The sequence below is a fragment of the Furipterus horrens genome, unplaced genomic scaffold (genome assembly GCF_987537825.1).
Source record: "Furipterus horrens unplaced genomic scaffold, mFurHor1.1.pri manual_scaffold_3, whole genome shotgun sequence".
NCBI classification, from domain to species: domain Eukaryota; kingdom Metazoa; phylum Chordata; class Mammalia; order Chiroptera; family Furipteridae; genus Furipterus; species Furipterus horrens.
Window position 1 is genome coordinate 35,500,486 of NW_028327173.1, and position 22,723 is coordinate 35,523,208.

The window sequence follows — 22,723 nt, forward strand, 5'->3', positions numbered from 1 at the left end:
TGAAGTGTGTGCATGTGTGTGTGTGTGTGTGTGATTTGTTCATAAATCAAATTGGTTTAGGATCAACAAACATTCACTGACTGCCTACAGCATTGCTAAACTCAGTGTGAGACAAGTTACACGCATTATTTCTATTCTTCACAGCAATGTATGAGGGAAGTGTTACTAGTCTCATTTTCTAGAAGGAATCTGAGGTCCAGACTGATTAAATAATATGCCCAAGCTGTATAGCTAGTGAGTGGCAGAACTAGAATTAGAAACCAGGTTTACTGGCTCTGAGTCTGGTCCCCTTTCTGCTTTGTCACAGTAACACAATCTTTAAGGAACTCTGAACTTGCTTTTGAAATGTGACCAGTAAAACCTTGCATTAAGTCAGAAATGGGACTCCTTCTGAGTTCTCTAATGTGTTCATCCAGGCCCTAGAATTTGATCCCTAGAACCATCTTCACAGATTTTTCTATTCAGGGGGGCCCTAAAGAAAGGACACACAGTAGAAACTCCTTTAGGGCTTTAACCCTCACCTAGAGCATCTGGGGCAAGAGACCATTTACCCAGTCTTGGGGGACAAAGCTAGATTGACAGCCTACATGGCCAGGAGGCTGGGGTGTGTTAGAATCCTGCTAGGAGCAAATGCTTGATACCTTGTCATGTGTCCTACATTATAGGGGAAAAATATCTCTCTTTCAATCAGGCCTTCATTTTCTTGTGCCTGGGAAGCACTGATGACCATTAATGTCTCTATTTCTTTACTTCCCTCCCACTGCTCTACTCACAGATCTGTTTCCACACTCTAGTCTTTACCAAAACTGCTCTTGCCAAAGGTAACCAACCCCACCAATTCCTTAACTCCACCTGGACCTATAGCAATCCACTGAACCTATCTCCTTTTTGTTAGCTCTCAACCGACTCGTGTCCTCACTTTTCTCCTTTCTTTATTTTTGTGTGATCAATCTCTTGCAAACATCCTCAATTCCCTTGCCCTTCCCTCCCTTAATTAGGCAAACCCTCAACTCTGGTTAAATCCAACTCTCCATCCCTGCACCTGAGAAGTGAACATGGCTAGAGAAAACAATAAAACCGAGATGATTGTTCTCATTTTAAACTCATGGTGACTAGCCTGAAGGGAGCCCTTAAGTGCTAGTCAGTGAGCCTAACTATCTTCTTCTGGTTGATTCACTCTTCTCCTTAGATAACTGTTTCTCACCTTCTTTTTCTCCTCAAGCTTCCAGTACATCTTTCCCAATCTTGCCCTTACTTCCTATTTCACAATCATTAGAAATTTTCCACTTATTCTGTGGCAGCCACGAAGGTATGCCACTTGGATTTTTCTGGAAGAAGAACTTGTCAGTCAGTTGTGAGGAATGCAGTGAGTTCAAAGCCTGTAGCTGCAGCACTTGGGGATCCACTGAAGCACTTCAACTCAGGGCATGCCTTTCCAAAGCAGCCCCCAGCCAGTGACTGAGTACGGTGGTCTGGCCATTTCCAAAGCGATCTGCTCTGCAGTCTTCCCTGCTGAGTTGGTGAGACTTTCTCAGAGCTGCCCTGCACTTGGCAGCAATTCCTACTCAATCCTCCATCTTTCACAGGTGTCAGACTTTTCTGCCTAGTCCTGTACCTTCCACCCTTCTTCTTTCCCAGGCATTATCCCCAATAAATCTACATTTCTGACTCCATCTTGGTGTCTGCTTCCCAGAGACCCCAACTGACACATACTCCCACCACCACATCTACCACCTGCTTGTATATATTCTCATATAGTCATTCTTTACTCCTGTGATCACAAATGAAATATCTGTACTCCTCATAGTCTCAAGAACATCGCTCCCAGAATTCTTCTCCTCTTTCTTTCCTCTGTTGTTTCTCCCTTTATTGGAGCATTCCCATTAGCATAGGAGTCGGCAGGAAGATCTATATACAACAAGCTTGGCCAACATTTCCTTTCCCTACCACTCCCTTCTCTCTACCTTTTTTGCAGCAAAACTTCTCAAAAGACTAGCCTATACTTCCTGTCTCTGGTTGTTCTTCCATGATTTCTTGAACCCATTTTTGCCCGAAACGGCTCTTGTCAGAGTCACCAATAAACTCCACATTACTAAATTCTCAGTCCCTATCTTTATTTACCCTTTGACACCATTGATCACTCCTTTTCCCCTTAAAATACTTCCTTCACTTGACCTGCAGGATATGACTCTTAGGTTTCTCTTTCTTTTTTTGCTGGTTCCACATTATCTCCCTGATCTATAAATATTAGAGTGCCCCACTGCTCATCCTTCAATCTCCTTTATGTATATACTCACTCCTTAGGGGATTTTATTTAGCCTTATGGGGTTTTAAATATTACCTGTAGGCTGATGACTCTCAAATTTGTGTCTCTTTTCAAGAATCATATCCAACCACCTCCTTGACATTTGGAATTCTATAATCAGATCTGACCTAACATTTAACCATTATGTTATTTTTGTACCTACCCTCACCCCCACCCCCAAATATACTTCTTTTTTCTTCCTTATCTCAGTCACTCCATCATTCTAGTTACTCAGGTCAAAAACTTTGGAGCCATTCTTGTTTACTCTCACTCATATTCCATATCTCATCCTAAATCCCTTATTTCAGCTCTAATCATTCCTGTGAGTTTTGCCTTCGAAATGAGTCTAGAACCTGAGCTCTTCTCTTTACCTCCACCACTACCACCTGTTTCTGCCTTGTTCCACTATAGTCTTCTTCTTCTTTTTTTTACCCCTCTAGTCTTTTGCAACACAGCAGCCAGAGTAATATACTGTGAGCCCTTGCATATCACTCCTTTACTAAAAATGGCTCCCATGGCATTTTACTCAGGGATGTGGTCCCAACTACTCCTGTGCTCTCTCACTCAGTTCTAGTCACACTGGTCTTACTCTTTCTTGAACAAGGAAGTTATGCTCCTACTTCAGGGACTTTGCATTTGCTGTTCTCACTACCCAGAAGGCTTTTCTTATCCGGATATCTGCATGGCTTGCTTCTTACTTCCTCCAAGTCTCTTAAATGTCACTTACTCCACAAAGTCTGCCCTGACCACCTCTACATAAGAGAGCAAAATCTTCATTATCACAGTCCACTCTATTGCTTTATTGTTCTCTATCATTTACCTCACCATCTCACTAATATATATTTACTTCTTCATATGTTTCTTGTTGGTCTCCCTTAACTAAAGGTAAGCCCCATGAAGGCAGAAACTTCTCTGTTTTATTTCACTGATATAGCCCCAGCAACTATAACAGTGCTGTGAATAGACACTCAACAAATATTTGTCAAGTGAATGTATGGTTTAATAATAATAAGTACCACATGTTGAGCACTTACTCTATGACAGGAACTTACAAGATAGTTGTTATCATCATTACCAATTTAAAGATGAGGAAACCAAAGACCAGAAAGGTTAAGTAACTTTTCCAATGTCACAAAGCTAGTAAGTGATAGAGCCTGGATTTGAACCTAAGCAATCTAGCTCTAAAACTCATTCTCTTAACCAATATGTAATATTGTTTCAACAAAATAATATCAGATGATAACCCAAAAGTAAAAGCAAAACAAAACCAGACTAAAAAGTATACAAAAGTCTAATAATGTTTTTCCATGGTGAGTACTTCAGTGCTTCTTCGGAAGTACTGGGTATCAAAGTTCTCTCAAAGGTTCTTTTGTGTATGAGTGCCTGTGCTTTCCTGGCACCCTAAGCACGAGCTTAGTCTGCCTGTTGGGCAATCCAGCACCGGCCAAAACCTGTTTGAATGGACCTTCCTGCAGAACCAGGAAGTCTGGATGGAGAGTGTCACCACCATGAAGCCATTGTCCCCAGCATCACTCCACCCATAAAAGAGGTCTAGGAGAGCAGAAAGCTGGTAAACTGCATGAACACCTCCCTTCTTCCTCCAAGTCATCCATCAGGTGTGGGTTCAGGGGCTCCCTTCTAAATCATCATGTGAGCAGGCAGAGTGACACAGAAGGAAAGTGAGCTCGAACACAAGGAGTTAGAGGCCGTGGGTGACCTTGGGCAGTTTATATGTACTCTCTGAATCTCAGTTCCTACATGTGAAAAATGGGAATAATATCTGTCTTGCTGGCTTGTTTTAAGGGCTAAGTGGGATAACTTTTGGAAAGTGCTCACAGTTAAGTACAAAGCTATAGTTGTTCAGTGAATGTGAGTTCCTTTCCCTACCTCACAGGGCCACGTGGTCAGCAAATAAGACAATGGCTGTGAGGATGAATTTTAAAATGCAAAGCATAATGTACAAATGAGGAGTCAGACACCTGGGATTCAGGGTGGGGAGACAGGTTACTTTTCTTATTCCCCAGGTGTGGGTTCCAACACCTTCAGCAAACTCTTCATCATTTGTAAGAAGAAAATTGTCAAATAAGCTGCCTGATTTCACCTGTTGAAATGAAAACAATGAGATTATTAGAACTAGGTAATAGGGTTTAAAAAATCACCTGGGGCCTTGCTAAATGCAGATTTCCAGGCTATGGAAGCTTCTACTCAATCATTAAGGTGGATGAGGAAATACAATGGTGATTAGTAACACAGAGGGTTCAGGATGCTATACCACCTTGGCTGATCTGCTCTAGAAGGAAGTTAATTTACTGTTTCCTGAGGTTCTGTGCTCCTCAAGCCTCTGATCACATTTTAGAGGGTTGGGAAGAACTTTTCATCACTCTGCTGGGCTCCAAATTGCTACCCATTGGCTGTTGTCAACTGAGACTGATAGCATCGACCTCTGATACCACTTGTAAATGTCCTTTTTAAGGTTTTCTCCTAATACAATCAGAAAAACTAAAAGAACACAGAGAACAGAAAAAGAGTACCAGCAGAATTTAGATTTCCTACCATATTTCTCTATTTTCTTAAAGTAACATATTTAGTATTTACAATTAAAGGAAATGATGAATTCACATATATGGTATATAATAATTTCAGTGTTTGTTGACTTAATAGTAAAGAAACAGAATAGAAAGAGCACAAGTCATGGAGTCATACAGACCAGCTAAACCACATACTAGTTGTGTGACTTTGGGCAAGTTACTCAACTCCTCTGAGTCTATTTTATCACAAGAAAAGTATTGAAAATAATCACCACGTTGCAGTATTGTCATGTGAGTTAGAAATAATATATGTAAAGCACAGTGTCTGACAGATAATAGTCAATAAATGGTAATGGTTATTATCATAAACTTTCACTATCTGGATATGTTTCAAAAGGAGCAAAAGAGAGGTCATTCTGTGTGTGTGTGTGTGTGTGTGTGTGTGTGTGTGTGTACATTAGCAATATGCTAAGCAAATCAGCAATTGTGTAGGAGCAGTTGTGTGACCAAGAGATAGTTTGCAGCATGAGTTATCATATGTCCCTCCTCCAGGGTTTTGAAAAAGTTTTGTTTCGTTTTGAAATAAGAAAAACTTTATTTGGCTTACATCATCCTACCAAACCTGCCTCCAAGAGAAAAATAAGTGACAAAATAGCCACTTTGAATAGAAATTGTTATTTTGCTCTGAGCCATTTTTTAAAAATGGTTTCAATAATTCTTTGTGAACTTTAAGATATTTTTCTACCTTTCAGATTTTTTTCTCTTTTGAGTTGTCAGCAGTCTTCATTAGAGAACTGCGTATTTGTTGGCTCTTCCGTTTTCCCTACTCCTATGAGAAATGCTCCTAATTCCTCCTGCTCTCTTCAGTGCTGCCTTCCCTCCATCCCCTTACATGAAACTCATGGCTCTGCCTCCAACTAAGAATCAGGACCTGAGGGTCAGTCCTGCTTCCTAAAACTTACAGAGGTACTCACATCCTCTCTGTGCCTCCCTGTTTTCATCTGGAAAATGGAAGAAAATACAGCTTCCCTGCTTTCTTATACAGTTCTCAGAAGAAAAGAACATGTGGGAAAGAGCTTTGTTAGACTGTAAAGCCTAAAATGTTCATTCACTGAAAGTTATCTGGTATCCTGTGCTGTCCCACTTGGATTATAAAACGGAAAGAATATAGGTTTGAGCACTTATTATCTATCTATGGGATCTGGATCAATCAAGTCACCTTTCTGAGCCCTTCCATGAGGCGGGCTGCCTCCAACACCCCAGCTCAGTGGGAACTCCCTGTCCAGCAGAAGTTTCAGGATTAAGGATAAGAGAGAACAAAATTACCCAGACACTGTCTTTTGTCTGGGAGGAGGAGAGGTGGCAAATCTCTCTAGTGGAGAAGAGCACAGAATGTTCCCTCCTAGTTTCTTTTATTGAGGAGGGATTCGGGAGATACAAGGTCAAGACTCATGAATCATCAATTAGCTTTAGATGCCTGGGTTACAATGGACAGTTACTGATTACAGATATCCATGTAAAGGACACAGTGACCACTCTGTGTCAGGGTCTGTTAAACATCCTGGTGTCATACTGACATCAGGTGCAAGGCTTTACACCTTTGCTACACACTGTTTATAGTCAACTAAGAGATAAGAAAAGCAGAGCAAGCGCTAAAGCATAATATGCATTCTTTAAATCCAATTCCCATGGGAACTTTTCTGAGTGACCTTCGAGTCATGCCTGCCTCTGGCCTTCCCTGTGTTCTGGTCAAGTCTTACAAGGCTCTTAGGAGCCTAGCTCGCAGCTTGGGCTACAATTCTCAAAACCACATAGAATGGTCCCCTACACTCCCGGTCTCACAGGGCTTAACACAGACCGTATGACATAAGGGATGTCAACATGCTTTGCACTATGGCTAGGCTATCCTCCTTGCATTTTGTGTCACTATTCCTTCAAAAAAACATAAGGAGCCCCAAAGGTAGGAGAAATAATTTTCCTTCTTTGTTGCCATCTCCTCCCAGCCTCTGTGCTGATGAAAGAATACAATCGCTTCTGTCTAAGGAAAAAGAGAGAAAAGAAAAGAAAAGAAAAGAAATGAAAAGAAAAAAGGAAAGAAAAGAAAAGATGTCAAAACAGAGAGCAGGAAGGGTCAAGGACTAGATCAGAAAGTTAACCAGCTTAACAGGCTAAAACAGACCATGTGGGCAACTGCGCTTACAGAGCATCTGAAGGCTGGAAACTTGGGTTGGGTAGGGCAGGGCAGCTGAGGGAATTTCTGCCCATTTCCACGCTGAGAGTCACTAGGCTTTTCCAACAAGGTGCTGGGCCCCTGTGGTAAACTGGATGTGCCTGGTCAGCTGAGTGTGTAGGGTTGGGTAGGACCTGTGAGTGCCAGACCCAATTAGAACTTAGAAGAAAAGGATGCCTGCAAGGGTGATGCCACCATTGTGCAGAACTGTGTCACCAGGAAAAAAAATTGGTAAAGAGATAATGCTGGAGTTTCAGAAATGTGGTCTTTCAGGCTTCATCCCAGACCTGCTGGATCAGAATCTAATTTTAATAAAATGCCTAAGTAATTGGTATGCACTTTAAGAAGCATTCCTTCTGCATGATGTAAATTCTCAAATAGAAAGGTATGCCTGCTTAGAGAGAGTGATAGAACTCAGAGCAATTAGTGCCAAATGATTTAAAAATTTTGTAGATCAACAAAGAAACAGTTTAAAATGTGTACCTTGATGTTTCCAATGGGAAAAAAGAAAAAAGAAACCCAGCACATCTTAAAGAAATAATCAGATTAGGCATATTAATATGACCACATATTTTTACAAGATGTAGAAAGTTCCTATTATTTATTAAGAAAGGATAACTGAAAAGAGATAACAATGGAAACATGTGCAAACTGGATCCACATTCTTCAGATAACAAAGGAGGGAAGGACATAATGTCTCCCTCCCTCCCTCCCTTCCTTCCTTTCTTCCTTTCCATTCTTCTCTCGTGAACCCTACTGTGCATGTGGTAATTACGCGCACCATCTCCTTACACTCATATTGTGGTTTCACTGAGCCAGGAAGCTAAGAAAGGAGAAATAAATAAAGTGGAAACGAATAAACCAAGAAAGCTTCAAATAGGGGGTGTCTGTCCAAGACACCCTTGGTGGCCCTGAACTGTAGAAAGCACTGGTCAGGGACAGAGATTTCCTTGGCCACAGGACCTTCCAGGAGACAGCCAAGGACAAGTGGCTGCAGTTTCTAGAGGCTCTGTGCTCTTGAGAACGTCTTGCCATTTCTGAGTCTCAATTCTTTCAAATGTAAACTGGGATAATAATAAGGAATAATAATACTTACATTAGAGAATTGTGAGAATTAAAGGATGTAATATAGGTCAAGTACTGATCTCAGGCCAGTGTTTATCCGTTCCTCTCCAAGGAAATTCCAGGACTAGGCAGATTGCAGTTTCTAAGAGGCCTCCTGGGCTAAGGCCTTCATTTTGATGACAGGTTCCAGGGAAGAGAGAGACAGAGAGAACAACTCTAGAAGGCCTGAGTATCTGAGCCTTCCCCTTTCCCTTACTGTCAGAGCTAGGAAAGATAAGGTCAGGCCTTGTCACATGACTGGGACAATTGTCCCCAACATCTGTCTGTAGATTTTTAATATTTCAAAGTTTTACAACATCTCCGATTCCCTTCCATCCCCAGAAACATCCCCAAGAATTATACAGGATAAGCAGAGCAGTGTGAAGTATCAGAACCCTGAAACTGGCTTTAGAAAGGCTTGCATTCAGATCCCAGCTTTTCCGCTTACCAAGTACGTCTTCAGGCAAATGACTGAACTTTCCTGAAATTCAATTTTCAAATTTAGAAATAGGATATTTCATAGTGAGGATTAAATGGTATTTGCAACGTTTCTAACATAGTACTTGGTACATGATAGGAGCTCAATACATTTTAGCTATTATAATTATTAGGATGAATATAATTAGTCCCATCTCAAAGATCAGTGATTTGAGGCTTAGAAAGATCAAGACTCATTCAAAACCTAGAGCTCTTTCCATTTGTGGAAACTTCAGAGGGACTGTTGATCAGTGGCTCTGAGCCAGAGAACTTTACGTGCCAAAGGTCCAGGCCGAGAACACTGATGTTACAATTGTGACAAGTGGTAAGGTCAGGCTTATATTCAGGGTTGACTATTTCTGGATGAATCCACACCCACACCCACAATCCCCCACCCCCCAGTAACTGGGATTGTCAATGATTTGAGGTTTCCATTGTCCCTAAGCGAAGAAAGAATAGTGAATGTTCCATCAGTATTTTTTTTTTTTTTTTTTTTGGTCCTTCTCATGCAATCAAAATGACCGATTAATGTATAAGGACAATTGTGTATTAGATATCATGATTCAGAGCAGGATTCCTGGAACTCCTTTTCCTTTCTTCAGGGTAATGCACAAAACTTCCAAGTTCCCTGTCTATCCAGAGGGAACCAACAAGGTGGTAGAGACCGATTCTGAGCCTGGGCCCATTTCTCTGCATAGATTTGTCCGTGAAGTTAAGAAAATGTAGCTTCTCAGGGAGCACCTCTAAGGACTTTGGCACTTGGGGCCATTGTCTCCCTGGTGTGTAGCAAAGGAGACTATGGCCAAACAAAATCATGCTTGCTTCATCAGTTTTATCTCTGGACCATTTGATAGCTGATTCCTTTAGTTCCCTCTCACTTCTGACATGAGGTTAGGAGTTAGACCTTAAAAAGAAGTACCCCCATACCCAAACACCTTCTGATTCCAAACCCCAGACCATTTCCTTTTTGACCATGTTCCTTTGGTGGCTTTCCACCACCTTGGATAACCGCCTAGGGCCACCTGGACCTCTGTCTCCCAGTGTTGACCTTTATCAGCCTACCCTCTCCCAGGTAGGCACAGCCTTGAGCGGGGGCCAGGGTAGGGGGGTTGTGGCGCACAACCACAGGATCTCAGAGTTTCTATTTTCTAAGTCAAAATTTTCATCTCTTCTGTTTTATTTCTTACACCATTGAATAGAGACCCCCTCACCTTATACTTCAGGTTTGGTATCAGGGGCCCTTCCCACTCTCCATCTGTCACCTCATTCCAGGCATCTGGCTTCTTGGCATCTGGGTCTGGGATGCACTCAAAGTCCTCCTGGTCCTAAAACAAAATGTCTCTCCATGAGGACAGATGGGTAGGCTGGAATGAAACGGATTCAGAATATGGTCAAGCTGAACCTGTTCCCTACCCCTGCCACCCTCCTGATCTTAGCCCTATGAAATCCCAGTTCAGAACTCTGCAAACAAACCCAATAAGGGAGAGAAAAGCCTTTAAGCAACTACAACCCTTCCTCAAGTTCACGATCACACTGACCTTGAGTACTCTGAGCTCAAATAAGATGAGAACTTCCCTGTTCCTGACCTTCCCCGTCTCCCTGTCATGTGCCCCTATCATCAGAACGGGTCTTCTAGCCTGGTCCCTCTTCCTGAAGGCCTCTCTTGGTGATCTGCCTTGTACTACAGTATGCTCCCAGACTTTTATCAGTCCTCCCTTGTACCCCAGGCCCCTTCTCTTTCCCACGACAGTCACAAACAGCCTACCCCAACTTTCATATTTCTTCTGCTGTGAAGTCTCCAAAGTTTTGCTCTGTCTACCCGGCAGTTCACTTTGGTGCTGAGCATTTGCCCAGAATGACTGAAGGCTTCAATGCTTAACCCAATAGATTCATGGTCATTCAGCAGCATTACAACTTGGAAAGTTCACTGGTTGCTGGGCTATCTCAGCCACTTGTGATTCCTGAGACCTAACAGTCAGCATCCTATTCTGGAGGCAATTGTCTTGACAGAACCCTACCTATCTAACTATTGAACACTTGCCATCTTCTCCAGGTTCACTCAGCAGGGAGCATAGAGACCTGCAACATCTCCCCTCTCCCCCAGGCGTTCCGCCAACCCTGACGTCAGGTGCATGTTCCTCACCAGGTTAGTCTTGATGCCCTGAGCCTGCTTGCTGGGCCTAGAAGAAACCTAACCCTTAATTTTCTATGGTGCTAAATGCTCAGTCACTTCACCTGGTCGTCTGCCTTAATCCCCTAATCACGCTTCCCAGCCCCTGGGATTGGAGCCCTTTGCTAAGTCCCCTACACGTGGCTGGTCCACTGCCCGCCTCGCTGCAGGTCTCTCCTTAGGAACTGTATCCCAGCTTCTGGGTCCCATGCTGCCCTTTCTGAACCCCGAGAATCTCCTCTGCATGAGGCTGAATCTGCTCTGACCTGTGAAGTAGCAACATAGTAAGTGAGGCCCTTCATGACTTGCTTCCGACAGACCATTCCAACCTCATCTTCCACCACTCCCCACCTTGAACTTTATGCTCCCCAAATACTAGACTGCTGCTTTCAATTCTTCACACAGTCCTGTTCCTTTCCACTGAACTGTTCATCCTTGGCTCTTGCTTGTTCCCTGAGTGTGGAATGCCTTCCCTCCAATCCAATTTCCTACTTCCCTCTCGTGAATTCACAGTTTGAAATTCAGTACATTGTTAACGTTTAAATGCTATATATTAAGGACTTATTACATATCGGGCACTATACTATGTATATAAATAACTCATTTAGTCTTCACAAAACCTTGCACAAAGGTATTATAATAATTCCTGTTTGTGAAATTGACTTTCACAGCGGTTACGTTCCTTGGCCAAGGTCTACCTGTTAACTTGCAGTCTCATAGTTACTAAATGTTGGAGTTCAGATTCAAACCCATATCTATTTGACCCCAGAGTCTATGTTTTCAAACCCAGTTACTCAGGCATTGCCTCCTCCTTACCAGACCATCACCTGCAACCCAGCGCAGGCTGCGTTAGGAGCCTTTTTAGGGGCTCCCACAGGATTTGGCTTCCCTGACTCTCAGCACCAATTATACAGTGTGAACTTCTTATGTGCACTTACCTGCATCCCCTAATAGATTCTGAATTCCAGGAGGATTCTCAATTACTGGATTGTCCTTTTCACATCTACATCCAGTACAGCTTTCTAGTGAGTGATAATGAATCAATGATTATACTCCACACACACAACCTATCAATACTTTTGGAGTCAAAAGAGATCCAGGTTCAAATCTTGGTTCTAATGTATGTGTGTGTGGGAAAGTCAGTTCTTTTTCTAAGTGTCTGTTTCCTTACCCATAAAATTGGGATCATAGTACACTGCTCACAGAGGATGCCAGAAGGTTCAATAAATATTTAACAAATGAGAGTTGCTTCCCTCTTTTCTCCATGCCTTGTTGGGTACCAATACTTACCTGGACACTTCCTTGAGAGAATGATGCCCCCAGTCTCTGCTCTATTGTTCTCAGCCTCCTTCTCCTAACCCCTCACATGAATCCCCACCTGCTTCCCAGCCAAACACCCTCTGACCTCAGATTTCTTATCTTCAGGATCCTCTATTTTTGGACGTTCATCCCATTTCCTTGGTTTCCGGGCATAGGGCTCTTTTATCTTCCTGGGAGGTAAGAAGTTCCAATCTCCCTCCAATTCCCCAGCTGCTACTTGCTTGTTGTCAATTTTGACCTCATAAGTATCATTGGGATTAATGATCAGAGTGTACAGGTGAGTGTCTTTATTGATCTGGAAAGGGAATAAGGAATATTTTAGTTCCATGTTGGACATCTTTAGATCTCAAGCATTAAATGCACCACCTAAAATAGACTTTCAGTTCCTGAATGCCACACACCACCCCACACACACACATACATATTCACAAGCACACTTCACTACAGCCCTTCTCCCATTTCTCTGGTTAACTCAATGGAGACTCTGAGCCTCATTCTTCTAAGTACATACTCCTCTGGTTTCCCCTACCTCCCATCCTTCTCTACCACAGCTCTGGTCATTCTCTGATCTTGTCTGTTTTTCTGTCTGTCCCATAAGACTGAGAGCTTCTCAATGGCAAGGGCCCATGTTTGATTTAGCTGTTATGTCTGCAGCTTTCAGGACAAGACCTAGCCTAAAGGAGGACCTCAGGGAGCCCCTGTGGAGAAAGTAGAGAAGAGGAAGTATTACATAATGGGAGTGTCCAAAAAACCCCCAGAGCTTGCCGCTGGGAGATGAGGAAAAGGAAGCAGCTTTTTGGATGCCTTTGCATGCCTGGGGCTAATGGCTGGTAACTTTGTTGCACAAATGGCTTTGAAACTTCCAAGGCCCAGGAAGATGGGAGGGGTCTTGGACCGTGGGATAGTACTGAAAGAGCTGACAGAGTTTGCATAGGGTTCTGTGAATGGTCAGAACTGGTTGCCACACCCATGTGTCAGAGGACGCAGTCAGGGATTTTTTTAAAATCTGCAGTGGCAGACATTTTTAACAGGGCTCTCGCCATTCGGTTTTGAGAAGGAGAGGAGGTCCACGTGGTTTGCAGGAAGAAGGCGCTCTCTCTTCCCATGTGGATTAAAGAAGCTGAGTTCTCCATGCGGCTTGGTGAATAGGTTCTCCAAGCTGTTTTGAGAGGGAAACACCATGAGGCTTTGAGAAGACAGTTTACAAGGAGGCTGAGAACCCACGGGGGTTCTGCACTGAAAGCTGGCAGGCAGCACAACACAGAAAGACCTCCCCAATCAGAATTGAATGATTGGCAGCTACTAGTAAAGCTGAACTGTTTCTAGGAAGTAGGGAAACGGTATTTCTAACTTTTCTAAAACTAGCCTGGTTTGGTAGAGGGAGGCAGAACTATGTGTTTGTGGGTATTTTAAAGAACATAAGACTTAACGGCAGAAATCCGCAAATAATCTAAATCTATATAACTGTTAAATAAACAGTTCTTTTTCTTTTCACTAAACTCTGGTATTGAGAGTTATAATTCTGGCGGCGGACAATCGGGTCCCTAACTAAACAGCCCATGGGTTCTGTTTCAATTGGAGCAGCCCAGGGGTTCTGTTACGGAAGCATGTACAACCCCCATACAGTCCTCTTGGGAAAGTCCTTGAGCCTGAGCACAAGATCTCCACTGACCCAGGCCCTGCGGGCTTCTCTAGACTTAGCTCTTGCCTCTCTCCTGAGCTCTACCTGTACCAATTTTTTTGCAGTGGTAGTCTTTCTTAAGCCTTCTTGACTTTCCTCATATGATTACCTCTTCTAGGAATTCAATGCTCCCTAAAATCGCCATTCTCCTTTATAAGACCAACTCATGTTCTTCCTTCAAACTTCAGCACAGGGGAAACATCCTCTAGGAAGCATTTCCTAACTCTCCAGATTGGCCTCCTGTGTGTTTCCACAGACCCTGATCATACTAGGTGGTCACTCTCCTTTGCTTGTCCCTTACCTTCACTGGACTGTGGGTTCTGTGAAGTTAGGGGCCATGTATGGCTCACTCCATTCCCAGACCAAAGCCCAGCAAAGAGTTGGCTATTTGAATGCCAATTGAGTTGTTGATGAAATCCAGCTATTATCCTCCAGCCAACCTAGGTCTCTCTTTCCTGATGTTACTAAGATGAATCCACCCCTAAAAAAATTTTTTTAATTTTTTCAATTACAGTTGACATTCAATATTATTTTGTATTAGTTTCAGGTGTACAGCATAGTGGTTGGACAATCATATACTTTACAAACTATTCCCCCCACCCCCGACGTTTCCAGTATCCACCTGGCACCATACATAGTTGTTACAATATTACTGACTATATTCTATATGCTGTACTTTACATCCCCATGGCTGTTTTGTAACTACAGATCTGTACTTCTCAATCCCTTCACCTTTTTTCACAGTCACCCAACTCCTCTCCCCTCTGGCAACCATGAGTGTGTTCTCTGTGTCTATGAGTCTGTTTTGGTTTTATTCTTTAGATTCCACATATAAGTGAAGTCATATGGTATTTGTCTTTCTCTGGCTGACTTATTTCACCTAGCATAATATTCTCTAGGTCCATCCATGCTGTTTCAAATGGTAAGACTTCATTATTTTCCATCCCTATTTTTAAGCTTAGCATTTCCCACTTGCCTCATCCTTTCCAAAATCTAGCAGTGGGAATTAGGCCATGCCAAGCATTGTTCCAAGAGATGGCTTTATATATCTTCCTAGACTTTTGGATCTACTGCTTCTATGTGAACTCATATAATTCACAGCGCTTTTCTAGGTCTATTTTCTAATCTGTAAAATGGAGACAATAGTATTTAATTTATAGGGGTTTTGTAACGATTAAATAAGAGGACATATATTAAGTTGCTTCTTCCCCCAAGCTGAGGACCAGTCCACATACTCACCCTGCACTTGATGGTCTTGTTGCTCTCGTGGTATTTCCCTTGGTAATGAAGGATGACCTGTACTTTGTTGTTGCCAAAGCCACAGACTCCAGGGCCTGGAAATGAAATCCCAATGTATGGTTTTACATCACTTTTAGGCAGTTTGCCTGGTCTGAAGCCTGTGTGTTAATCAGGGTTCCAATAGGAAATAGCATGCTCAAATTTAGGTTTATTTGAGGAGAATTTAATAAAGGATCTATTTATAAAGATGGGGGCAGGGCATTGAGAAAATTTAAGGAATGGTGCTGTGCTCTGGGCTAGCAACAGGAGGGCTATTCCTACCCCACAGCCTGAAGGGTCAAGGACAATGGTTACCAGAGCCCAGAAAAAGAGTCTTGGGGAGAGGGCAGACAGAAAAGAAGCTGTGACTTTCAGTTGAGGGACACATCTCTCTTCCCCTCCTCTGATCTGCCAGAGTTCCCATTGACCAAACCCACTGGAAGCCCCTCCTGGGGCAGATACTTTGTGTTTAATTCTCATAAGTAGGTGTTACCATCTCCACATTTAGCTGGGAAAATTGTGGCTGGGAAAAGTTAAGCACCTTGCCCAGATTCAAACAACTAATAAGAATCATTGCTGAGATTAAAACTCAAGTTTACCCAGAAACAGCCTGAGGCTCTTTCTGCATTGTGAAAACTTTAGAGGGAACTGTTGATCAGTGGCTCTAAGCCTAGAGAGCTTAACTTGACAAAGGTCCAAGAATAGGTTTTAACCTAGTTTTTCAACCTCACCTCTGATGTTGTTCTCTATCTTAAACACACAGATACAGGTGTGCTCTAGCCACACTGGTCTCACTGTTTCTCTGCTTGCCTTTGAACTTCATGCTTTTGAGCTTTTTTACACATTGTTTCCTTTGCCCTCATTACATTTCCTCCATTTCCTTCTTACTAAAATCTAACACATTCTTCAAAGAACAATTAATTCCTCCTCCCAAAAGCCCCAGTTGAACAGAGACATGCCATCTTTTGTGATCTTACAGCAACTCACCAACACCTTTTTCAAAGTAGTCTTCCATTTTGCCTTCAAAAAAAATTATTCACATGCCTGTGTCCCCACCAAGCTGAAGGCGAAAGAGTGGAGTAGAAAAAGCACAAGCTTTAAAGCCAGGCAGACTGGGTTCAAATACTGGCTTCCCACTGACTCACCTTGGGCAAATCTCTTGCCTTTGTTTCCTCATCTATAAAATGGAAATGATAACAGCCCAAACTTGTTGGGTTGTTTGAGCATTGAATAAATAATATTCACATGACGAGGGAAAAAAATTACATTAAAAATTTATTTCTAATTTCCCTACTATAACTACCATGTGCACATGTATAAACTCCTTGTGAGAAAGGTGGATTTGGAAGAAAAGAGAGATGAGCAAAGGCACACATTTTAGACACCCAGAGTGCTATATTACCCTGTATGTGAAAGAGATAGAAAGTTAAGAAAGGACAGTTGGGGATAAGGAGATGCAGGCAGAAAAGGAGCAAAGAGGCTGAAGAGAAGGATGTGGGCAAGGCCTTGAAGAGGGTGAAGCCCCACGAGAAAAGAAATAAATGTTTGGAGAGAATTTTCAGAATACTTTGCTGTATGACATGGAGTGTATCCCTTTCCTCTGACTTTGTACAAAAATATTCAGTAAAATCAACAATCTTCCTCAGTGCTTTGGGAGTTGGATTAGTTGTTGTTTGTTGGTATTTAATAGCAACCACATTAAAACTGGATTCAAGTTTGGAGCTCAGTAAGAGCTGGATTGCCCCAGGGAAGCCTAGTGACATGTTGAGGTTACAGATGTAACAGTGGACAAATTCCAGAGGCTCGATCAAGGTGAGCCCTGACCTCCTGTGCCTTTCTTTCTCTGAGAGCAAGAACCTCCTTCAGAGCACGAAGGCTTATCGTAATAGTTACATTTAAAAGTGTCTACAGTTTATGACCTCTTTCTCCTTTTCTGAAAACTGGAACCTTCTTAATATCATGTGCCTCTCCACCTCTTTGGTCTATTTATATTAACATTTAAATTTAGAGTCGCTTTTTTCCAGTCTTTGAAGAGTCCTCAAACATAGAGGGGCAGAGCTATCCTATTAGAAATTTCCTGTTTCGGGTCAACCTGGGCCTTTTTGGCATCTGCAGCTGCTCTCTTTAAGACCTCCCAGGCTGACAGGGGCTGCTGTCAGAGGGCTTACCAAACATGATGTAATACTCGGATTCTGAATGCATATCTTCCTGGTTCAGGGTGTCAGGAAAGTTTCACATACCTGCCGCCACAATGGATGCCTTGCTTGTGTTTTACTGAAAACTGAACCACCAAGGTCTCATTCTCATTGCTGAACGGCTTAAACCTGGTTGAGAGGCCATAAAACTTGCCACCTTCACTGGTCTGGAGACCTGGTAGCAGAGAACATAGAATCGTGAGGCTCGTATACCCAAAGAGCAGCCAGAGAGACCTAGCACTTGGCCTTACCAATCTCGGTTACTTCCTTATACACCTACTGTGTGCCACGTGCTGTGCTGGATAGTTTACACATGTTATATTTTTCCAGCCTCAGAGCAACCCTACAAATTGGGTATTATCTCCACTTTACAAATTAGGAGTCTGAGTCATGGGGAGGTATTAGCCACGTGGCCCTAGGCAGGTGAAGTGACCTGCCTAGGGTCACGTGGCTAATAAAGAACTAAAACGGGACTTTAAGTCATGTGTGTCTGATTCTTTCTCTCTCCTATACCAAACTACTTCTGATTTTCAAGAGATAGTTGAACATGGTTTTGCAGCTTCACAGAGCAAGGCCCTGTTTCTTCTGAGGCCCCCTGGGTGGCCAGAATCGGGCTCTGCCATGCTCAACTGCTGTGGTAGAAACAGGCCCAGCACTGCCTCTCAGGACAGATAAAAACCATTGCTAACATTTATTCAACACTTTCCCTTTTCATTCATATGCATTACTGTTCTTAATCCTCATCATAACCCCATGAGGTGGGCTCTACTCATTTCTGCACTTTATCATGAAGTCGTTGAGGCTATTTCACTTGCCGAGGATCACACAACCAGTGTATCTAATTCCAGAGCCCCGACACTAAGACTTTACCTCTTCCTCCAGAGAATATCAGAGCTGTAAGGGATCTCATAGCCTTTCTAGTCTAACTACATTACTTTAAAGATGAGGAAACCAAGTCCCAGAGAAGGGAAGTTACTTAGCCAAGATCATACAATCACAAGTGATGAGTATATAAGCCAAGTCCCCTGATTTCCTGGCCAGTGGTCTTTCCATTATTCCCTGCTACTGCCCAACTAACTGGTTCAATCGTCGTCGGCAGCCGTCCGTCTCGAGAGACGATGGTGTAGCTTCTTAAGAGTCTATCTGCACCGCCGAGAATGGCTGTGCAGTCCAACTCAGGAGTGACACGGTATCTGTCTCCTCCCGTGTTGAATCGACATCTTGTGATGACGCTGGAGTGTCCTCTCCAGTGAAGCTGAAGCTACAGAGCCTGGGCAGGGTGATATGGAGGGTCTGCTGTTGCCCATGCAGCAGACGCCCCCTCTCTTCGCAGCTGAAGGATCCAAGGGAAAGACGGAGTCAATACAGCTTGGCTTCAGGTGCGCCGCAGGAGTTGCCGGTGTTGACTACAACGTCAAACCGCCTTAGGGACTCCGGCTCCGGATTTTCTGTCGGGGTTTACTCCCTTAGCCTTTCCCCTGAAGAGGTATGCCGCAAGGCAGCGGAGGTTTTTTGGAGTCAGAGTTTTCCTGCTCTGGAAAAAACTAACAATACCTTCCTAGAATAAAGTCGCACTTGACCCTAGTATATTTCTTCCTTAAATATTCTCTTAGATTCAATTTGCTGAAATGTTTAGACATTTTGCATTGTGTTTATGAGGAATAGTAAGTAGCCTAAATTTTTCTTTTATTATAATATCTTTTTCTGATTTTGGCATCAGAGTAATGTGGGCCTTATAGACTAAATTCAATGTTCTGGAAGAGTTTGTATAGAACTGATACATATATATCAATTATTCCAGAGCTCAATGATGTTATTTTCTTTCATTTTTTTTGGTTACAACTCTATTATCTTAACTCTCTGAGCCTCAGTTTCCTCATCAGCAAAATGTGGATAATTCTTCCTAGCTCATAGTTTTCCCATGAAAGATATGTGAGAAGCACTTTGTAAACTGTCAACATAAAATGCAAGGGGCTATCATTACTCATGCTTGGTGAGGATCCTTCCTTCATGAAGCTCTCTGTAATTCCCTGAATCACACTAAGTTCCAAGTAGGTTTATTTTAGTCTCTTTGAATAAGTTTTAAGCTCCTGAAGAGCAGGGGCATCTTTATATTCCCAACATCTAAGACAAGGCCAGACGTAGAAGAAATACTCAATAAATATGTGTTGAATTGCACAGAAGGATCACAAGTCCTGACTCAGATGTGTCTCGAGCATTTATTGCACACCAGATCCTGGCTAAGCTTAGGAGCTATCTTCATTTTAAAGAGCATGCTTACTTCCCCAAAGATCTCTGATGAGGCTAGAGAAGCCAGAGAAGACTCCTCTGGAGGAGGGAGTGGGCAGAAGGGCCAGAGTTCTGAACCCCTCGGCAGAAGATCAGACTTTGAATCTCTGCTCTACCAAACCTTGCTATGTAATCCCATGCAACCTCCACTCTCTCTGAGCCTCATTTGTTCCCAAGAGCCCTTCTAGACAGCCAGGGAGGAACCTAATGAACCTGAGTGGGATGAGACGTGAGGGGCAACAACCAACAAATCAAAGTAAGAGGGATGGGTGGCTGTGCAGACTGCCTTCACAATCACTAAGAAGCAGGCATTCCATGGGTCATTCCGTCTCCAATTCTCTCTCCTCTGGAAACAATTTTCCAGAGTGGATTTAAATGACATTTGAAATGCTCAAGCTAGTTCATAATTTTCCCCTTTAATAAACAGGAAATAGAGGTTCCTAACAGTAGCCAGGAGAGAGAAGATGGGAAATCACTCCAGGGGACAATCAATAAATTCTATTTATAGGCCAAAAGCTTTCTTAGACAAAAAAACCCTCACCTGCAGACTTTGCCCCAGGGTTCCCCCTCACCCTTTAAGGTCATTTGGCTCTCACAGCAGCCTGGTCCAATGAGCATGGCAGGTGATAATTATTATCTCCATTAAGGCTCAGAAAAGTAAAAAGACTTGCCCAAATGATGCAGTTACCAAGTCATGAGAGTTAGCCCTAGGTCTGTTTGCTCCGCTCTCTGTTGTACCAAGCTGCTCTAGGGGAGAGGCACATTTGGAGGTTATTAGGGTTTTTTCCTGTTTCATGTGCAGTGTTATGTAAAAAACTCTGGGGGTGGGGAAAGCACTATTGTCCAGCCATAATGAATGTAGTCCTGAAGTTAGACCTAGAATCTGATCTCAACTTTGCTTCTTGCTAGGTGTATATATATCCTTGGGCAAATTACTGCACCTAAGACCTCTCTTCAAAACTGAGAGCATAACAGTAACCATCTCATGAAGCTGTTAGGAAGATTCATGGGCACAATGCATCTAAGGACTTAGTTTTAAATACTTGTATCAATAAATGGACATTATTATTTTTGTAAGTGGAGTTCATTCTCCATTTACTACTTTTTTTTTAATTCTAAGAAATAGAGATGACTTGGTAATTATGGATAAAACAATTGTACAAAAGTCACAATTTTCAGTCAGTACATTCCTGAATTCCAGTATTTACCTTTATCCTTTTATTTGTCTCCATAAAATTTTCCTGCAGTAAGGTGAAATTTACCATAATTCAGCCTATGTTTATATTCCATCCAACGTTTTTTCTACCCATCTATGGCGTTAAGAAGGAAAAAAAGCAATGTATAGAAATTGTGTGTGTGTGTGTGTGTTTGTGTTTAGAGACAACAAGATGCAGCTAAGGCTGAGTGAAACTTACGGGAACAGTAAAGGAATATCAGGGGATGACTCTAATATTCCTGAAACACCCCCTCTCAATCTGATGCCTGAGTCTGACCATTTCTATACTGCCATGTGGCACATTAATGCTGCACCTTACCCTCCTCTACGAGAGTTAAGTCCTGAAAACCACTATGGCCATGTATAGTTGAAAGTCATGAGTCATTCTCATTAAAAGTACATGGAAAAATATGGTTAGGTGGACTAAGCCCTTATAGATATTTATGGTTAGTAAGATAAAATAATAAAATCAGCTCACCGAGAAATTAGCAACACCATTTTATACTTCTTGAATTAGTAATGAAAGTATTGAACAATCAATGTCCATTTATCCTTGTTCATTACTTAAACTTTTTAGACTCTCCCTTGCAGTTTCAAGGAGATGCTGATAAATTTGTTTTGCTTTAGCAAAGATGGCATGCAGACAAAGAGGCATTCTTTTTGGGGACCTGGCACTCCATCCAAACATTCAGTGCCTTTCTGATTTTATGCCTCAGAGTTGCTGACTCCAATTTCTGGGCCCACCATAGTCCCAGAGTTACAGAGCAATCTGACAGCTTGAGATGCAAGAGGCCTTATCGTTCAGGCACATTGTAAGTGCTCGAGACTACCTGAAGCTGAACCTGTATGTATGTATACAAAGATATATAGCATCAAACGTAAAGAGAGATAAATATTTCTAGCTTTGAAGGTAAAAATTGTGCCTTCCCCACCACCTTAGTACTGAACCTGGAACAGAATAGGTCCTTTAGAAAATGCTTGCATGGTTAGGTGAAAACACATTTGTTGTATTTATTTGAGGTCATCAATTTGTATAATACAAAAGAGAACTTGCTAGATAAACTAAGGCTTATCTCTTCAGGTGCCAACCTCTTGTCTACCATTTTCAACAGGAAAAATATATTTTTTGCTTAATCCCTTCATCTTTTTCACCCAGTCAGTGGAAAATTTTTGTAGGTATTAAGAAGAACTTGACCTCTTAGCTAGAGAATCCTAAACAAAGATTAAATTTCTTGAAGACTCAAGCTCTGTATTAGGCTGTAATGTACAGCAGAGTATGGGTTCGCTTTGAAATTTTTCTGTCTCCACTGTCCCTGATCTGCTGTGAGCACTCACTTCGCCCTGAGGTCAATGTGTTTGCTCTAGCAATGCAGCCAACTCTCATGAGACCAGTGGGCTGTTTCCCTACTTACTTATCTGCCTGACAGCTTAGCTGACCACTTACATTTTTTCTTTCTGCTTGCCAGTCTATCTGATGTCTGCCACATAGAATACAGTAGTTACTCAAATGCTTATCAATTGGTAAAAAGGTGGTGAACAGCACTTGATAAGATTCTGAGCCTTCCCACCTATTTCTGTAAGTGACTTGAGCCAATTACTTTTCTCAATCTGTGTTCTCATCTGTGAATAAGAATTGTTTTTAAACTCTTTAAAGAAATAAACATTGTTTACATAATAGGTGCTCAACAAGATAGATTGGCATGAGGACCAAATTAATTAAGATAATAAAATTAATTATTTTTGCTGTCGATGAATGGGCACCTCTAGTGGGTGGGTGGTGACCCTCCATTCAGTTTGTAGGTTGTCATGTCTAATCAACTGTACTTTAGGAAGCAGATAACCAAGTTTGTTTAAAGTGGGCATTAATAAGAGCCTTTATGCAATAAGTGGAAGAGAATACAAGTCGTCTACTTACATATTTACAGAGCAA

At 42.3% G+C, this 22,723-nt stretch overlaps 1 pseudogene; it reads right to left on the reverse strand.

The window, feature by feature from the left end:
* The window catches only part of LOC150014888 (calreticulin-like), a 28,722-nt pseudogene that overhangs the window by 501 nt on the left and 5,498 nt on the right, over positions 1-22,723 (reverse strand).